General features: G+C 42.5%; 2 protein-coding genes across 2 annotated transcripts in view; both read right to left on the bottom strand.

The window, feature by feature from the left end:
• The window catches only part of LOC105923771, a gene marked incomplete at its 3' end in the record, with an annotated part of 780,934 nt that overhangs the window by 399,731 nt on the left and 363,054 nt on the right, over positions 1–18,149 (bottom strand). The gene's annotated exons all lie outside the window — the stretch shown is intronic.
• The window catches only part of LOC118561491 (NACHT, LRR and PYD domains-containing protein 12-like), a 117,395-nt gene that overhangs the window by 47,718 nt on the left and 51,528 nt on the right, over positions 1–18,149 (bottom strand). The gene's annotated exons all lie outside the window — the stretch shown is intronic.

The following is an 18,149-nucleotide window of genomic DNA, read 5'->3' as shown; positions in this document are numbered from 1 at the left end:
GTCTTGGATGGATTAAAATGGATCCGACTTTTATCAGTAACAGGACCTTGTAGTTCACTGAGGTCCTGAAAAGAAGCCATGAAGTCATAACCATAAATCTTTATAACACTCCAAAGTTTAATCCTCTGTTTGACACAAAGTGACCTGAATCAGCAGATAAAAGAAAACGTAGGAACAGATTCTACAGAATAAAACATTTCTATAATAGTTGTATCAACATTCGAACAAAGCTTACAGTGGCTTACCACAGCTTGGAGAGATCGGTCTCCTGGTGGGGGGAGACCAGTAAAAGGTTTTATTCAAATAAACTGAGATGGTAAGACGGATATATTTGAATAAAATAAAAAAAACATTTAACGACAGCACATAAACTTTAGTCTTAACCACATCTGAAGGTTAAGACTAAAGTTTCAAGAGGAAACCTAAACCTGATTTGCAGCCTGTATAGCAACTTTAAACAGGGACATATCATACTTTTCAGTTCTTCCTTTTCACGTTTAAATCATTCAGTTCTGCTCTATATATCAGCAGCTCTCTCTCTCTCTCTCTCTCTCTCTCTCTCTCCATCCCCTCTTTCACTCCCCCTCCCCCCCTCCACTCTGACACACACACACCTACAGCAGCGAACGCTAGCTTGGCTGCATTTTAACTTTTAATCAGGAGATGTTTGGCTAACTACAAAAATACGTGGAGATGGCAAGCTCAGGCAGAGGTGAAAGAAGTTTGAAGATGCAGCGGCATCTTTCAAATCTCCAGTGTGGAATTACTTCAGCTTTAGTGTTTATTACAAAGATGAAGGAGTTACAGTCTGTAAACGTTGTTTGGCAAATGTGCCTTACTCCAAAGGAAACACCAGCGATATGTTAAAGCATATCTAGTGAAAACATCCTGATATGACGCTTCCTGAACACAGATCAGTGGAGCGACCTGAACAGGTAGCAGCAGAAAAAAAGCAAATGTCTCTGAGAATGCTTTTGCTCAGACCTACCAAGACTCTACAGATAAGCATAAAATAACCAGTGCATTAGGGGTGTTCATTGCTAAAGATTTACAGCCCTTTCTGTCGAGGATGTGGGGTTTCAATATTTAATTAAAACGCTCAGCCCCCGTTATGCTTTGCCCAGCCATCCACATTTTAGTGAAACTGATCCCTAGTCTTTAGGACAAAACACACAAAGCCATGGAGAACGACTTGGCTAGAACAGAAAGCCTTGCTCTGACAGCAGGACCTCTGCAACACGGAGCTCCATGACTGAGACTGTTCACCACATGCTGGACTGGAAGATGAAAAGCTCTGTGCTGCAGACCTGTCCACTGCATGAAAGCCACACAAGAGCACATTTAGCAGAGGAGCTGAGAGATGCTGTCACAGAGTGGAAGCTGCAGCGGCCAAACACGACTCTACCTGTGGCCACAGATAAAGCAGCAAAGAATGGAAATGCAGTCAGAGAAACTGTTGAACTGGGACCCCAAACAGGATGTTTTGCTCTCACAGTGAATCTAGTGGCTAAAAGGCAGTGTCTGTTAACAGGGTGTCCCGCCTTCTTGGTAAAGTTATCACCTTTATTCTCAGAAGCACCACAGCTCACCAAGCTCTGACTTAAACAAGAAATGCTAAACTTGCTGAAGCACAAGTTAATTCCTGATGTGATAAATGGATGGAGGACATCACATGACATGTTGTCCTGTTATGTTGAACAGCAGCCTACCATCTACTTTGCTTTAACTAGGACAAAAACCTGAGGAGTCAAGTCAAGGACACTGCAACGATAACTGATGCTGAACAAAAGATGGCAGAGCAACTAATTGAAGAAGTTAAACCACTGAAAACTGTGACATCACTCATGAGCAGTAAAACAACCCCCACATCATCAATGGTCCTCTCATTGAAGGAAATGATTCTTAAATCCACAGCACCGAGAGATGAAGACAGTACAGTAATGAAAGAAGGCCAAGAAGCCTTTGCAGAGGATCTGGATAAAAGGTAGAACATCCCTGACCTTCAGAAGGACCTTCAAAAAGCCACAGTTCTGGATCCCAGCTTTAAATCCTTGTCCTCCCTTGATGGATCTTTTCTCAATTGTGGTAATTCATATTGAATTCACAGGTGCAGAACAAACATTTACAGCTTGTATTCTTCTATATTTGTCGTTATTCTTTCAGAAACAAGCAGAGACGAGTCCACCCACAGAGGGAGAAGACTCAGCCTGTCCTCCTCTAAAGAAGACTGCTAAGGCAGAGCTATGTGGAGAGGTTTTCACCAAACAAGAGCAGGCTGAGGCTTTTTCTGACATAGTTGAGGATGACGTTGCTTCATACAGGTCAGCAGACTCTATTGATGTTGATGCTGATCCCTTTATGTGCTGGAAGTCCAATGGGTTTAAGTTCCCTCATGTTGCAGAACTGGCAACACGTCTCCTCTGTGTCCCCTGGACTTCAGCTCCAAGTGAGAGTTTTCTCCTCTGCCGGGGACATTGTCAGTGCAAACGGTCTCACCTTTCACCACACAGTGTTGGTAGATTAATCTTCTAGCAAAAATATGTTTCTATAGTGGATGAGTAGGTAACAATGCACTTTGCACCTAGAATGTTGTTTTAATTTGTTCTGATTTAATTCAAATGACAAGCGTATTTATGTTTGCTAAAGGTAATGTGCACTTTTTCGTTCAAATTGATTACCTCATGTACCAGTTTTATTGGGATGCAGTTGAACATTTTTAAGTGTTCTGGTTTACATTTTGTACATTATTTATATTTCAGAAAAGTGATTGAGGAACAACAAGAAGAGGTACGTAGGCACCATGATTGCTGGTGTCTATCTCCAGCGTTCACTGGGTGAGAGGCGGGGTACACCCTGGACAGGTCACCAGTCTGTCAGAGGGCAACACAGAGAGACAAACAGGACAAACAACCATTCACACACACACACACACACACACACACACACACACACACACACACACCTAGGGACAATTTAGAGAAATCAATTAACCTAACAGTCATGTTTTTGGACTGTGGGAGGAAGCCGGAGTACCCAGAGAGAACCCGCGCATGCACAGGGAGAACATGCAAACTCCATGCAGAAAGACCCAGGGTAGGATTTGAACCCAGAACCTTCTTGCTGAAAGGCACCAGCGCAAACAGAGAACAGGGAATGCTGGACAAGACTCACCAATAAGTATGTTAAAACAATGACCTGAACAGAGTGCAGGGGACAGAGGCAGGTATAAGTAGGGGAGTGAGCAGGTGAACGGAGTGAAACTAATTACTGGAATGGGTGGAGCTGATCAGGGGAAGGGAAGTGACTGAAATTAAACTGAAGCTGATTGGATGGTGACTGGTGAAGGGGAGTTACAGGCAAACAGACAGGATTTTTAGAGAGATGTGATCTGAATGACTGTCGTTTCAGGACAAATCAAGACAAACCCAAACTAAAACAGAACCTAAACCTGTGATAGAAACTTAAACTGAGGCAAAAAGTCAAAACGTGACAGTAAGAGAAATTGATTTTGAATGAGTGTCTAATATACTGTTGACATTGAGTACTCTATTGATACCAACTTGCTGTATTTCAGACCTTCTTATTTGTTTGATCAAGAAATTTTTTTCCCACATTTCCACTATTTCCACATATAACCATTCACTCCAGATCTCCTGTAGTAGCTGAACCTGCTGACCTGAACACCCTGCTTATTCATTTAGCTCCAACCTTATGCTTTTCTCTCATTCTGCAAAGTTATAAGTGTTACATATTTGTTTAAAATACAAAATAGAAAACCGAAAACTGAACGGCTTGAAAAATATGACCCAAAAATAATAGAAAGATATCTACCCAGCACCTGAAAAGACTATATTCAACTTTTCTGCAGTTTTAGAGACTCCAAGTACACAAGAAAACATACTTAAGGGCTAAAAAAGTGGATTTTGCATGATGCGTCCCCTTAAACAGGCGTTATATCAGTTCCCTTTGAGCAGGCCAGTCGACTCACAGCAAAGTTTTGGACAACCTGAACAGTTTTCATCACTGTGATGGCTGCAGATACAGCCACACAAACAAAGGTTACTTCAGTGGCAGCTGCTCCAGGCCTCTGTTTGAGCAAAGAGGTGGAAAAGGGGCGGAGCCAGCTAATATGGAGACCGGCTAATTTGCTCATCCCACATTTCAAGATCAAGGGGGTGGAATGGGATCTGTTTTTGTTAGTTTCAGTGAGGTTTTTGTGTTTTTTAACCCCTTTTTGTGCCTTTGTAGGCTGATCAGCTACTATTTAAGTTTTCCCTTCTGTGTCATTAGGGAGGTTTGTTAGTTTGAGTTAGTTTGATGTTAATTGTCCTGAGTAGAGTTTTGGTATTTTGACCTCTTTTATGGCCCCAACATTTTGATTCTTGTATAATTTCTGTAAAGCAGTTTTTTGGGTTAAATAGAACCCCTGTTTTGTGAACTTCTGCATCTGCAGACTGTCCTTTACTGCTTGGACCATCAAAGTCACATTGCTGTGACTTAATCGGTTGACAAATCCAGCCTTCAGAGGATTAAGTCCCTGAATCTGGACACAGCATCCTTTGAAGGTCACATTTATGGGATGAATAGGTAACAGCGATACGACAAAGGCTGACTAAATTAGACGGTTCCTCCAAATGCAGCCGACAAATCTTCTTTTCTCCAAATTTAAGGAAGGCTTCAAGGACCATCCCATTCCTTGATTCATTGGAGGTTGAAGAGGATTGTTAAAGAGGAAACAGCAGTAGGGGAAGAGAGTGGCAAAAAGAGGTTAAAGTTTAATATGTTACTCTTTCTGTGACACAAAATGAACTTTTGCAAAGTTTTTAGGTGAGATTGTAGCTGTGTAAACCTCAAATATCTGCTCTGTTTAGTTTGTTGTTTTCAATCTCCTGCTGGCTTTCACTGCTGAGAGGAAGATAAATAGATATCATTCATTCAGACTAAAGATAGACTTCACAATGGCATCATGTCAACTTTAATCTAACTGGAGAGCAGGAAGACATGAAGGAGTTTGTAAATGAGTAATTTGCTTATTTTTAACAAATGCCTTCACAGGCAGAACTACTAGAGTTTCTCTAGAATTAAGTAAAGAACCCAAAATGGAGAAACGGTTTGGGCTCCATGTTTCCAGCTTCACAGCACTTTGCTTCATTCTGTCCCATTTGGTAAAGAACAAAAGTTACTCTGAGGTAAAGGCTGGAACAGACCTGGAAAGCTACACCATCCAGTTTCACAGTCATTAATTTCCAGCCTTAGCGTCTCCACAGCCTCAGAAGGATCCAACCAGGGAATTTGGACTCAGCTAATGTCCAACAGAACCAGAGGAGTTCTGCAGTGGGATCTATAAGCTTTATCAATTCTTGATTGACTCAAAACCAAGAATTAGACACATAGAGCAGGAAACTGGCCATGACTAAAACCACATTATTGTTTCTGATGCTGCTCTGGAGCTTCTGGGGCAGGAAGCAAAGCAACATGTTGGTTTTGCTGAATCTCCTCCAGCTGCAGCAGTTTTCCACCTTAAAGCTGCTTCAGGGCAGATCTGAGGGAAAGAGGAGCTGAAGAGTTCAGCAGATGTTAAAGCTTCATGTCTCCCAGCTCAGCTTCATGCTGCTCTTCATGTGTCCCTGCAGGAAGCTGCTGCTCTCCCTCTGTGTGCCATGCAGCAGCGCCACCTGCTGTCCACACCAACTAACTGCAGCCATCAATCCTTCCTGTCTGCATCTGCTTCAGTTTGTCTTTAAACCATCATCTGTGTTGCTGCTCTGCTGGAATCAGACAGGAATCATGGTGGAAAGTTCAGATCTCTGCAGGAAGGAACTAAAAGATCATCTGAACTGAACGCAGTCAGAAAAAGATGGAAAAGCTGCAAATATTCAGCAACTTGGGGATCATGATTTCCCTGCTGTAACCTACCTGACCTTTGACCTCACAGAGCCCAGCCTGTAGGATCTTCGCTGCTTTGCCTCTTTTTTCATCACTCCACCATTTGGACTTTTTCCCTCTGCAAGGTCTGCAGCTGGAAAGTTAGTGAGAACTGCTTTTCTAACTATTGCTCTGTTTTCTCTTCTGCTGGGGAGTCCAGAGTCCGTCTGAGCAGCAGAACCGGTTCCCCTCGTCTCTCATTTAGCTTCTTAAATGCACATGAGCAGCAAGACTGGAAAAAACTGAACTTTATTAAAAAATCTTCCTCCCAGAATCATGTCAACAAAGTGGCTAAAAGCTGAGCTCCTGGTTCTGAATCTGCTTTTATTCTGATCGGTTCTGGATCCGTTCAATGCTAAAGGTGATATTTGTGTTTAAAAGTTCATGAAAAATGAAGTTAAACATTTAACTTCATAAAGAATATTTTAAAGTTGTTCAAAGGTTCTGGGGAAACAAACCAAAGGCAGCAGGAGATGGTTTCCACATTCCTCAGACAAGGATCATTATTTAATGTCTAGAACTGGACCAGAACCAGCCAGCCAGGTTCTGCTGCTTTAGCCAAATCAATACATGGTTCTGGTCGGATGGTATTAAGGTTTTAGGACAATAAACAACTGCAACATATTTCCATCATTATCAACAGGGTTTAGTGCTTTCATTTGCTTTGTTCTGGTTCTGAAAGCTAAAAGTTCTGGTCCAAATGGTCCTATCAGCTGATTAACACACATATTAAACCAAACCTTCCTGCATCTTTGTCTTTTTATTCCACATGGCAGCTGCCCGCTAACCTTTAGCTAACATATTTATTATAAAATCAGCAGTCAAGGTTCTCCTGAGGAGATCCATATAGAACCAGAACCGATCTCATAGAACCTCTGCAGGTTTTAGAACCAGCTGCTATTTGTTTTAAAGTCAGTCAGGCTGTTATCAGCCAGTGAGCTGAACCACCTTAATGACTCCATCTAACAGACTAGTAACACAGCAGTAATAACGCCATCAGTGGAAATATGGAACATACTAATAAACTGAGATTTACAGATGAAAATATGAATCTTAGTTATTGATCACAGGTTCTACAGCGGCTGGGTTCTGGTCCACAGAGCTGGATAGAAAAACAGGCTCAGAATAGACGTCTATTTTCCAGGTAGAAGCAGCAAATCTTCTAATGGACATGTGGAGGTAAAACAGCTACAGAACAGATATTTACTTCCTTTAAACAGAGCCTCTGCCTCCAGATTGGAGAAAATTACAGATTTATTCCTGACAAACGTTTCATTGCAGAGAAAAACACAGCAGGGATGATTCTAGGAGGAATATGTTGCTTTCTTTAACTTGTTGTACATTTTATATTGATTTATTGATATTAATGTATTGATGTTGATTTATTGATATTGATTTATTGATATTGCTCAGATTTCCATCTCTGGGTTAAAGCGTTTCTTTTCTCTAATCAGTAACAGCTTCATGTTCTACATCACAGAACTATGTTCACTAAAGCAACACTTTTTAGAACCAAGTTAATGATGGAAAAGGACAATAATATGTAGAGATGACGGTTAACAGTGAAGCAAACAGAACCAGAACTGTTGTGGGAACTGAGCGGGTCCAGAACGGTGCCTCCTTCCTGTTTTCCCTCCTTTCATGCCAACAGCAGCGTGCTGTGTGTTTTCTCCCTGGCCATAAATGCCCTCATGGTGGCCCACAGCCCTCTAGATCTCAACCTGCAGCAGCACTGAGCGACCAAACGTCTCAGCAAATTCCTGCATGTAGTGGAAGTTCAGCGCTGAGCAAATATTCCCCCTGGGTCCAAAAAACAGCCAAAGTTCTGGTTTCACCGCAGCATTTCCACCGTTCTCCAAGATCTCAGTCCAGACTCACCGCAGATCTGATCCTTGTTAAGGTTTAGAGATTAAAAAGTTAAAGGCCAACCGAGCAGCACCACAGAACTCACTGGTAGAAACTGGATTCTACTGAACAACCTCAACCTGCAGTCGGGTTCCTGAGCCCGCTCCAGGGTCCGACTCCTACAGAACCGCCTGGAACCAAAACGTCTTTAAATGAAACTCTGTTAGGACTGTAAACTTTTCTGCAGTAAAAGCCCATTCTCTAGTTTTTAAGGTTCTGTTTTAATGAGCCTTTCATGGACCACGGTACCTTGATCCATAACAGAACCACGGCTGCTGCTTCTTCTCTGGGTTCTGCTGGGTTCTGGTGTCGTGTGATGACTGCAGCTCTGTGATGTCCTCACAGTCTGATTTCTAAATGATGAACAATGACAAGCGGTCGGCTCTTTGGCCAAATCTCCATCTGGCTTCATGTTGAGCTGCTGGAACTGGGCTAGAAAAGCTGAAGGATGGAAACATTTCTGAGAGCCTCCATGTTGCTTTGCTCCCCATTCTAGAAGCTCCCAGCTTTCAGCTTCCTCTGACTCCCAGAAGCAGAGATTTCTATTTGCTGGATTAAAGATGGAGTTTTATCTAACATCAGGGCTGTTAGAACTGCAGCTCTTCTCTTCCTAAAATGCAGCGTCTTATTTCTAACTGTTCTACCTTCAGACTTCAGAGTCTCCCTTCAGTCCAACTCTGCAGTCTGCTCACTGCTCAGAGAAAACCTTCAACTGCTTCTGCTGCTAGGAAAGTTTACACACCATCAAAGCTGAGCACATTCATTTTCTCTGGCTTTTCATCCACACATCAGCTGCTCAACATCCATCACCTGCTGCAGAGTCCTGCTAGCAAACTTAGTTACAATACAGGCCCCTGCTAAAGTATTCACACCCCATTAAACTTTGTCTCATTTTATCAGCTGACCACCACAAACTGCTGATTTTATTGGGATTTTATTTGGCAGATCAACACAAAGCAGCACATCCAGGCTCATTAGTGGAAACTTTTTCACACTGAATAACTTTATCTAATAAAACTGAAAATGTCTCATCAGTCCACAGAATATTTCCCCAAAAGTCTTGATGATCATCAAGATGTTTTTGGTAAATGTGAGACGGGTCTTTGGGTTCTTCTGGGTCAGCAGTGGTTCTGGTCTTGGACCTCTCCCATGGAGGCCATTTTTCACAGTTTCTCTCTAATTGTTGAATCCTGACCTCTGACCTTAACTGAGGCAGTGAGTCCTGCAGAGCTTCAGATGTTGTTCTGGTTCCTCTGGGACCTCCTGGATGAGTCCTTGTTAAATCACTCAGTCATTTAGATTTTACTCAGATTTTTATGCTAGATGTGCTTCGTTCCACCGGCTCGTTTTTTAGCTCGGCTTTTTTCACTTCATTCCACTATTCAGTTTAGAGCATTTTAGGATTCTAGATTCAAACTAAAGACAGCTGACCACATGGAGAATTGTGATTTTCTGGTTAAATTTCATGTGTGAAACATTTATAAATGTGCTAAAATTGAATGTTTTGGCCTCTTTTAATGTTTTGTTTCCCCACGTGTTAAAATGACTGCTATGCTGGTTAAGGCTAGTGTCTCGTGTTTTGTATTAAACGATTGCCTTTCTCCTTGATCTGACTTTCTAGCTTTATTCATCTGTATCAGTCTGCTGAATATTTCTCTATCATTATTCTTCTGGTGCTTCAATTTGCAGACGGTCCCTAAGCATCTGCGGAGCAGCGAGCTCTGCATAGAGTCCAATGTAATTCTCCCAGCGCGGTGGGAGACTCGTTTTGAGGAAACTACGATTGTAGCTCACTGTCTGCCTTGCTGTGGTTGCAGAGAGGTGTCGCTTTGTAGAAGAAATGATCCTCCGATGAGTTGTTGACCCGGAAAAGCCCAATCTGTGAATATCTTTCTAACTTTAGCCAAGTGATGTGAACTGGCTCCGCCGTCTGTTGCTCCGCATCTAGAAACCCTGCGTGCTGCGGTGACGTCACAGACTCGGTGCTCGTTAACCGCCAGATGATTAACAGGAAATCAGTTCTTGAAATGAATAAACGCTTGTGTCCATTTCCTCGTTTTCTCCGTCAAAGTAAACTTTGTTGTTAAGCAGCTTCCATGAATTTGGGGCGTCTGCAGGATTCTATGTGGAGGCGGCGCACAAACCATCAGCGCACCTGAGCCACACCAACACTACTCCTACCACATGATGCGTGTGGCGCACAGAAACAGCGCATCCATCCACACCATGGCCCAGTGCGCACCACGTGACGCACGCTCTCACCAACAAACGTAGAGATATGCCCACACAGCTGATTTCTAAGCAGTGATGCCAGGAACGCGTTACTTAGTAGCGCGTTACTCTATTGTGCCTACTTTTTTAATGAAGATCAAACAAATGCGTTACTTTTTCCAAACTAGTAATCAGATTAAAATTCCTTATCCAATCCACTCTACGTTACTTTTTTGGTGATTTTACTTTGGGGGGAAAATGGTTTGCTTCTCTGAGAGTGACGTTGCGTCACCTCCACCACACGAGGAAAGACGCAACCGGTGACACACACGTCAATAACAATGCAGGGAGAGGAAAGGTGTGCGTTTTCCAGCTGGAAATATAGTCCTTACTTTGAGTTTGTGTCATCTAAAGATGATAATATCAAGGTTGGTTGTACTCTCTGTGCTGGTGACAAAGTGTTATCCAGCTTCAAAAACACGACGTCAAACCTGAAGTAACCTTTGACCTCACAGCACAGCGCAGTCAAACTAAGCGGCTTTGACTGCAGGTGGTTCCAAGCAAAGAGCCGTGACTGCAGGAGGGCCCCTGCCAGCCAAACAACAAAAGCTGCACTTCGCTGCCAAAGCAGTAAGTGGTGGAGAGCTGAAGAAGTTGGTTGGGCGATATGTTGTTGAAGAAATGCTGCCCTTAAACACTGTTGATTGGCCCTCGTTTGGTGCCGTCATAAACCAGATTCCTACCACTATCAGTGCCGAGCTGCCCCACACAACATCCTTTTCATCTGACCTGGAGAAGGAGAATGCAGAGATGGAGAGAAGTCTAAAAGCTGCGCTGAAAGATGTCCACTTTGTTTCCACTGCTGCTGATATCTGGTCTGCTAACAACAGAAGCTATCTGGGCCTAACGCTCCACTGGATCAGTAAATCCACATCGGAGCGCAACAAGGCTGCATCAGCATGTTGGAGAATTCACGGTAGACACACGTATGATGTGATCGCTGCAGAAATGGAAAACATCCACTCTTCTTATGGATTACTCAACAAAGTAGCTGCAACAGTGACCGATAACGGATCCAACTTTGTTAAAGCGTTTCAAGTTTATCGGCCAGCTGAAGAGTCTGATGATGAGGAGGAGGAGACGGGGGAGGAAGAGTCCACTTCCACAGACGATGCTGTCATTTTCTGGGATGTGTCAGAAATCCTCTCAGCTGAGAACCAAAGTGACGGCCAGCTGTGTCTCCCACCCCACCGCAGATGTGCTTCACACACCATAAACATCATTTCCACCAATGATGTGGAGAAATATTTAACAAGCAATGCAGAGAGCAAGGCTGTGTTCAGGAGCAGCAACATGCACAGCTCTCTGGACCAAATCAAGGAGATCTAGCCTTGCATCAGAAGCAGTGGAGGAAGTCAGTGAAAGAAAGCTGCTGCTACCAACATCCACAAGGTGGAATTCATTTTCTGATGCTGTGAATAGAATCATAGAAATGCCCATGAGTGAGCTGAACATGCTGTGCACCAAGCTGGGAGTTAAGTGTTTCAAAGACAAAGAGTAGCAGTTCCTCCATGAATACTGCTCTGTCATGAAGCCTATGACTGCAGCCCTAGACATTCTGCAAGGTGACTGCCCATGTGGGACTTTACTGGCCACACTTGAAGTCCTGATGCAGAGGACCCTGGCAGGTAAAGATGTCCTCTCCAGGATGACTGCAGGCCTTCCAGATGCCACAGTGAAGGCATGTTCCATCTTACACTGCTAATGAATATGGAACAGAATATTCAGTGTCATTGCAATTCTGGGATAAGAAGATAAAATTAATACAAATTTTAATAAGTAACCTTAAACAAAATGTGATCCATGATGCTGATCCCACAGTACAAGTAATACATTGAAATTACTTTTTGGCCTTATAGCCATAAACATACAGAATCTATTATATTTTTCAGGCTATCCATATTGGTTTTGCTGCTGTGCTGGATGACAAAGATGATCTTCTCACAGCTGCCAGTTGTCCAAAATTTAAACTTGGATAGCTTAGAGCTGCAGGTAGGAAGGATCTAGTAAAAGAACTTCTAACAACTGCTCCTGCTGCACAGAGTCCTCCAGGTGTGGCCTCCACATCTGCCAGCCAAGGTGAGATGGACTTTTTCTCCTTTGAGGTGGAGCCAGAGGATGACACCTACTCTGCAGAAAAGGAAGTCATGGACTACCTGAGCTCAGCATATGACCTTCACATTCTGCATCAGTTTTCAAACAGAAAGAATATTTTCTTGAAGTATAACACTCCAACCCCATCAAGTGCTCCTGTGGAGCGGCTTTTCAGTCTTGGAGGTTTGCTGCTCACGCCTAGGAGAAATAGACTTTCTGATAAGACGTTTGAAAAACTTCTGTTAATGAGCTACAACCACTGGTTCAATGGCACCACTCCACTGTTTCACTTCTAGCCATGACAGAATAAAAATAAAACAAAGAAACAAATGCAGACAACAGAGGTTACATTTGGTGTTAGAAGCTGTTGCTCTTTTGTATAACCACACTTTGCTGCTCTAATGCTGTAAATAACAGGTTCAGTGTTTATAAAATGTTTGCTGTTCTCTTGGAAAGGTTTAATAATAGCTAGATTAAAAAACAGTGTAAACAATGTTGATTATAAATGGCAAATTTTGCATTTACAATGTAAGCTGTTCAATATATCAGGATAAAGGGACTTATTTTATTTAAAGAAAAAGTATTTTTTGTGAAGTCAATGACTGTCTTTGTTTTATTTTTTTTTGCCAAAAGTATGTATGTTAAGTAAGCTAAAAAAAACTTTTTATTGTTTTTTAAAAAGTATTTTGGTAAAGTCAAAATGTACAGTCTTTGTTTATATATATATCTGAAAAACTGTATAAGTAACTGTATAAGTAAATAATAAAGTAACTTGTAATCTAACTCAGTTACATTTATATTTAAGTAATCAGTCTTGTAAGTTACTTTTCAAAGGAATAATCAGTAATCAGGTTACTTTTCCTAAGTAACTGTTTCTAACACATTCCAAAAGGAAGAAAAGTGCTAAGCCTTCACACACGGGTTAAATCCTAACCCACAGCTTAACTCCTAACCCTGATCTGCGTGATCAAGTCTGCGTGATGCTGGTGAGAAGGAGGACTGCCATTCCCAGGTTGGGGCGCTGTGTCTGTGACATCCAGAGGAGCAGCTGAAGCCACAACATTCGCTTCATTTCTGCTCTCTGGAAAACCTTTCAACCACATTTAACAGCTTAAAAGTCAGTTTTTATTTTTAGTTAGCTTCACTGCACAGTCACAGTAAGCTCATGGAAAAAGCCTCAGTCAGCAGAAACGAAAATTCACCAAATAAATTGGAAATGTGTATGTTTTTCCACGAAAGACTATTTCTAATATTAGTTTATTCACAGTTTTTGTCATAATAAAGGGAAAAAATCAATGAAAACTCTTTAAATCAGTAAAATCATGTAGGGTAGCAGCCGTCCGGCTGCAGACCCACTGAATGGTTTTCTTTCCTCACCATCTCCAGTGTTAGAAGACCGGCCAAGTTGGTTTCTGCAGCGCAGCGCCAAACTGTGTCCTTGCACCAGTGGAGATTATTTCCTGTTGTCCTGCTCAGTATTTAGATATCAGTTGCTTTTATTGATGATCAGCATTCTCAATAAATCACCTGGATAACTTTTAGAAAATTAAACTCATATATTATATAGATTTATTCCACTTAAGTGCAAACTTTCCTTCAATCAGAACAGAGGACTTCAGACACTGAGCAACAGTCCAGCTGTTTCTCTCCTCAGTCCAGCTCAGACGTTTGTAGCCCATGTGGAGGATCCGTCTGTGTGTGGCGGCTCCTGATGCACCGACTCCAGCCTCAGTCCACTCCTTATGAAGCTCCCAGATTCTTGGATGGATTCTGCTTCAATGCTCTCAAGGCTGCGGTTCTCCCTGCTGCTGCTGCACCTTTTCCTACCACACTTCTTCCTTCCACTCAACTTTCTAGGAATCCTTGGATCCAGAACTGTGTGAAGCAGCAGCTTCTTCAGCAATGACCTTTTGTGTCTTGCCCTCCTTGTGGGGGGTGTCAGTGAGCGTCTTCTGGACCTCTGTCCAGTCAGCAGTCTTCCCCATGATGGTGTCGCCTACTGACCCAGACTGAGAGCATTTAGAGGCTCAGGAAACCGCTGCAGGTGTTTGGAGTTAATTAGCTGATTAGGGTGGGACACCAGGAGTTTTCATTATTTAACGCTTTTACTGTATTCTAATTGTATGAAAATTAATTTTGGGTTTTCATTCTTTGTAAACAAGGATTTGAAAAATTACAATAAATAAAGGCTTGAAATATTTCACTCTGTGTAACAAATCTATGAGTTTCACTTTCTGGAATAAGTGACAGATAAAATAAAACTTTTTCACAATATTCAACTTTTGTTAAATATACTTGTAAATAAGTATAATTAAATTCTGTAAACTTTGAATTATTCATACATATTCAAGGATATTTTTAATTAAATATATTTAGTAAGCAAACTTAAAATTTCACATGTAGTGCAAATTAGATGTTAATATCAAAAATATTCAGATATCTGGACTAACTTGGGGAAACTGAAGTCATGTTACAATGATGGACATTTTAAAGTATTTTCACATCAGACAATAACAGATGGAGGGTTATTTAATAAACATTAAATATCTTAAAAACCAGCGTAATGGCCCAACATTAAATCAACCTTTTTAAATCCTCCTGCTGTTTTTACCAGAGGTTAACGTTCTCTACAGAGCCCTGGTGGAGAATCCATTTCCCAGTTTGGTCACTACTACTCCTGACCAAGAACCTTAGCGGCTCTTTGGGACCAATGTGATGATGGGACAGCAGGCCCAGCAGGTCCAAAGGTTGGACATCATGATAGAAACTGCAGAGCAGATTTCTTAGAAAGGATTTCTATTAAAGCCTCATGCAAGCCTCATGTTGAATATTCTCTTAGATGTCGTCCAAGTTCTTTATTATCTCATTAGAAAATGTTCTGACAAATCAGAAATTCATCAATGATTGTTGCTGTTTCTGTTTCAGACTGATGGCACCATGATGGTGACAATGGATGCCAACTTTGGCCTTGTGAGAAAAAGGAGCTCTGGAAGAAGTGTGACAGAGGCCTTGATGGTAGCAGCATGTTTGTGAGGATGATGAAGATGGAGAAGAAGATCTCCTGTCACATCCTGATGGCTCCAAACCAACTGAAAGGAGAAAATATTGTCATATTTCTCCTGTCATTCCTGTGTCATCAGTCCTCATTGCCTCTAAATGATGTTTCTGATAGAGAACAAACTGATTTCTGCATTTGCAGATGTTAAGTGTTGGGATCCTGAGTTTCTTTGAGATAATTTGGATTTTGTTCCAGTTATAATAGCTTGACTGACGACCTCTGTTTTCTCCATTGATCAGGACTGTAGCAACTTCAAAGCTGCAAATTTACTTGGATCCAAAAGCAGCAAAGCAAACGTGACGTAACTGGTGTATGTGGAGCTGCTGCCGCCATGAAATACCATTAATGTTGTTGAACATGACTGGTGGAGAAAGGTGCGTTCATTAATCTGTGCAGAAGTCATTACCTGTGGTTAAAAATGGAAAAGCCTCAAATGCTTTCCAGAAATGCTGAATTCTCTATTTTCTCATGTATTGGTGATGGCCGAGTAGTGTCCATGTTATTCTGAGCAACAGAAAACTAATGAGTCCAACAGCGCCACCTAGTCACACTAGGAATAAAACAGGTTTGACATCGCAGGGGTGAGCAGTGCATTTAAAACCAACCAGATTAAAAGTTTAACAACTTTACTAGGATAAAAATAAAGCCTACAAAGTGTACAGTGGATGATGGCTAAAAGCTTTGCTAAAAGTGCAACGGCCTGTTAAAATGGTTCCAAAGTGCAGCAGCAAAACTAAAAGCTCCAGCGGTGTCAGCAGTCAGAGGCTACCGAGGACCAGCCGCTCCCGCTCGGCGTCCTTCTGCAGTCCACCCCCCAGCTATCCATCCAGCGGTAGAGCCGGTGGGGCCAGCGTCTCCCCGGAGCCTCTTCTCCATCCTGCCCTCGTCCCTGGCTCGGATGGCTCCGCCTCCATCCAGCCAACGTGCGCAGCAACGTCAGCGACAGGTCCCGGCTCAGGTGCGCCTCCTCACCATGGCCCCACTACGGCCTCGCTGCTCCCGGTCCCGGGCTTTACTTCTGCCTCCACCCAGTCTGGATCTGCCGCGTCCCTTTTACGGTCACTGACCTCTAGGGGCTCTCTTTATGAGAGAGCTCTCTTTGTGTTTTAGTTCTACCTGGCTTCCACAGGTGCAATGTGTTGCAGATCGTCAGCCACTCCATAAAGAGCTTCACACCAGAAATGCCAGGCCCCTCGATTCTTTCCTTGGGCCTTGATCTGAAGTGATCTTGTTTGCAACCCAACTGTTTGTAAGAACCCTTAAATGGTTTTGGCTGTGAGCATTCTGTGAGCAACCCAAGTGTCTAACTAACATTTGTTTTTTCTTTTGACAGTGGAAGCTGGTAGGGGTTCTCTGCCTTTTTGTTTAACTGTTTTCTCCTGTTTTGTGGATAGCCAGGGAGTTTAGGTTTTGTACTTTTCTGTTCTCCCCTAGCAAGTGTTTTCTTTTTATTTTATAATTACAGGGGGGGTTTGTTTGTTGTTTTGGCCTTGGAGACCCTGAAGCTTAAAGCTTCCCTGTGTTGCACTTCTGTAATTCTACCTACATTATAAATAAACCTTTTGTTTTATTGACATCTACTGACGAGGATTACTGATTGTTTTGTGTTACACCCAGTGCCAGAACTTCCCTTTTGTTGTCTTGGGGAGGGGTCGTAACATAAGTGAGGGCTTGTCCGGGATATTTGTTTTTTTACATTGCACAGTTTGATTTGAAGGAGTTTTTGGGTAATCCTACTATTCAACAGTTGGATGTCTGTAGAAAAGACGATTTATATGAAATTGCTTCATATTTTGGTATTCATGTATCTAAGTCTTTGCTTAAAAATTAATTGAAGTCTCTTGTCTTTAGTAGCTTGGTTGAAAAAGGAGTACTCTCAGTGGAGATGGATGAAGAGGAGACCACTTTTCCTGAAACTGCTAATCAGTCTGAGGAGGGAGTGAAGACGCCACCTGCTGCTGCCAAGCCAGAGGGGGGAAAACCACCAGTCTCTCTCCCACGGTTTGAGACCATCTCAATTGAGTCCCCAAATCCTAGTGCTGAGGCACGTTTAAAGGTACGTCTAGTTCGTCTAGAACTTGAAGCTAAAGAACGGGAAAGGAAGAATGAATACGAGTTCGAGCTTAACTGCCGAAGACTTGAAGCTGAAACTGCCATCAAAATCCGTCAGCTGGAGCTACAGTCTCATAAACTGACCACTGTTCTCGCTACAGATTCTGGTGGAGGGGAAGACATCAGTACTTCCCCAGAAAAATCTTCTTGTTCTCCAGCATCTTCCACATTTGACATCAGCAAAAATATCGCCCTAGTCCCACCATTCCGAGAGACGGAGGTGGAGGCATATTTTAATGCATTTGAACGTATTGCTGTTGCTCTTCACTGGCCCACAGAAGTCTGGTCCCTTTTGTTGCAGTGCAAACTGACTGGTAAGGCACAAGAAGTATGTGCAGCACTCACCATTGAAGATAGTCTTGTATATGACAAAGTTAAAGCTGCCATACTCAGGGCATATGAGCTGGTGCCTGAGGCATACAGGCAGCGGTTCAGGGCCTTAAGAAAATCCACTGCCCAAACATTTGTCGAATTTGCAAGAGAAAAAGGCATGCTATTTGACAGATGGTGTCAGGCAACTAAAGTTGCTGATTTTGCTTCACTACGTGAGTTGATATTGTTGGAGGAGTACAAAAACTGCCTTCCAGATCGCACAGTTTTGTACCTAAATGAGCAAAAAGCTTCCACTTTACAAGAGGCAGCTGTCCTGGCTGAGGAATTTGCCCTTACTCACAAAAATGTTTTTGTGTGTAAATCTGACCAACCCTCTCGTGACAAGACCTGGAAAGATAAGCCACAATCCCAGGTTACAAACATTCTCTCTTCCAAATCAGAGAGACAATGT

This window comes from Fundulus heteroclitus, unplaced genomic scaffold, assembly GCF_011125445.2.
Source record: "Fundulus heteroclitus isolate FHET01 unplaced genomic scaffold, MU-UCD_Fhet_4.1 scaffold_65, whole genome shotgun sequence".
NCBI classification, from domain to species: Eukaryota; Metazoa; Chordata; class Actinopteri; order Cyprinodontiformes; family Fundulidae; genus Fundulus; species Fundulus heteroclitus.
Note: the sequence above shows the minus strand (reverse complement) of the source record. Positions and strands in the feature narration are given on the sequence as shown.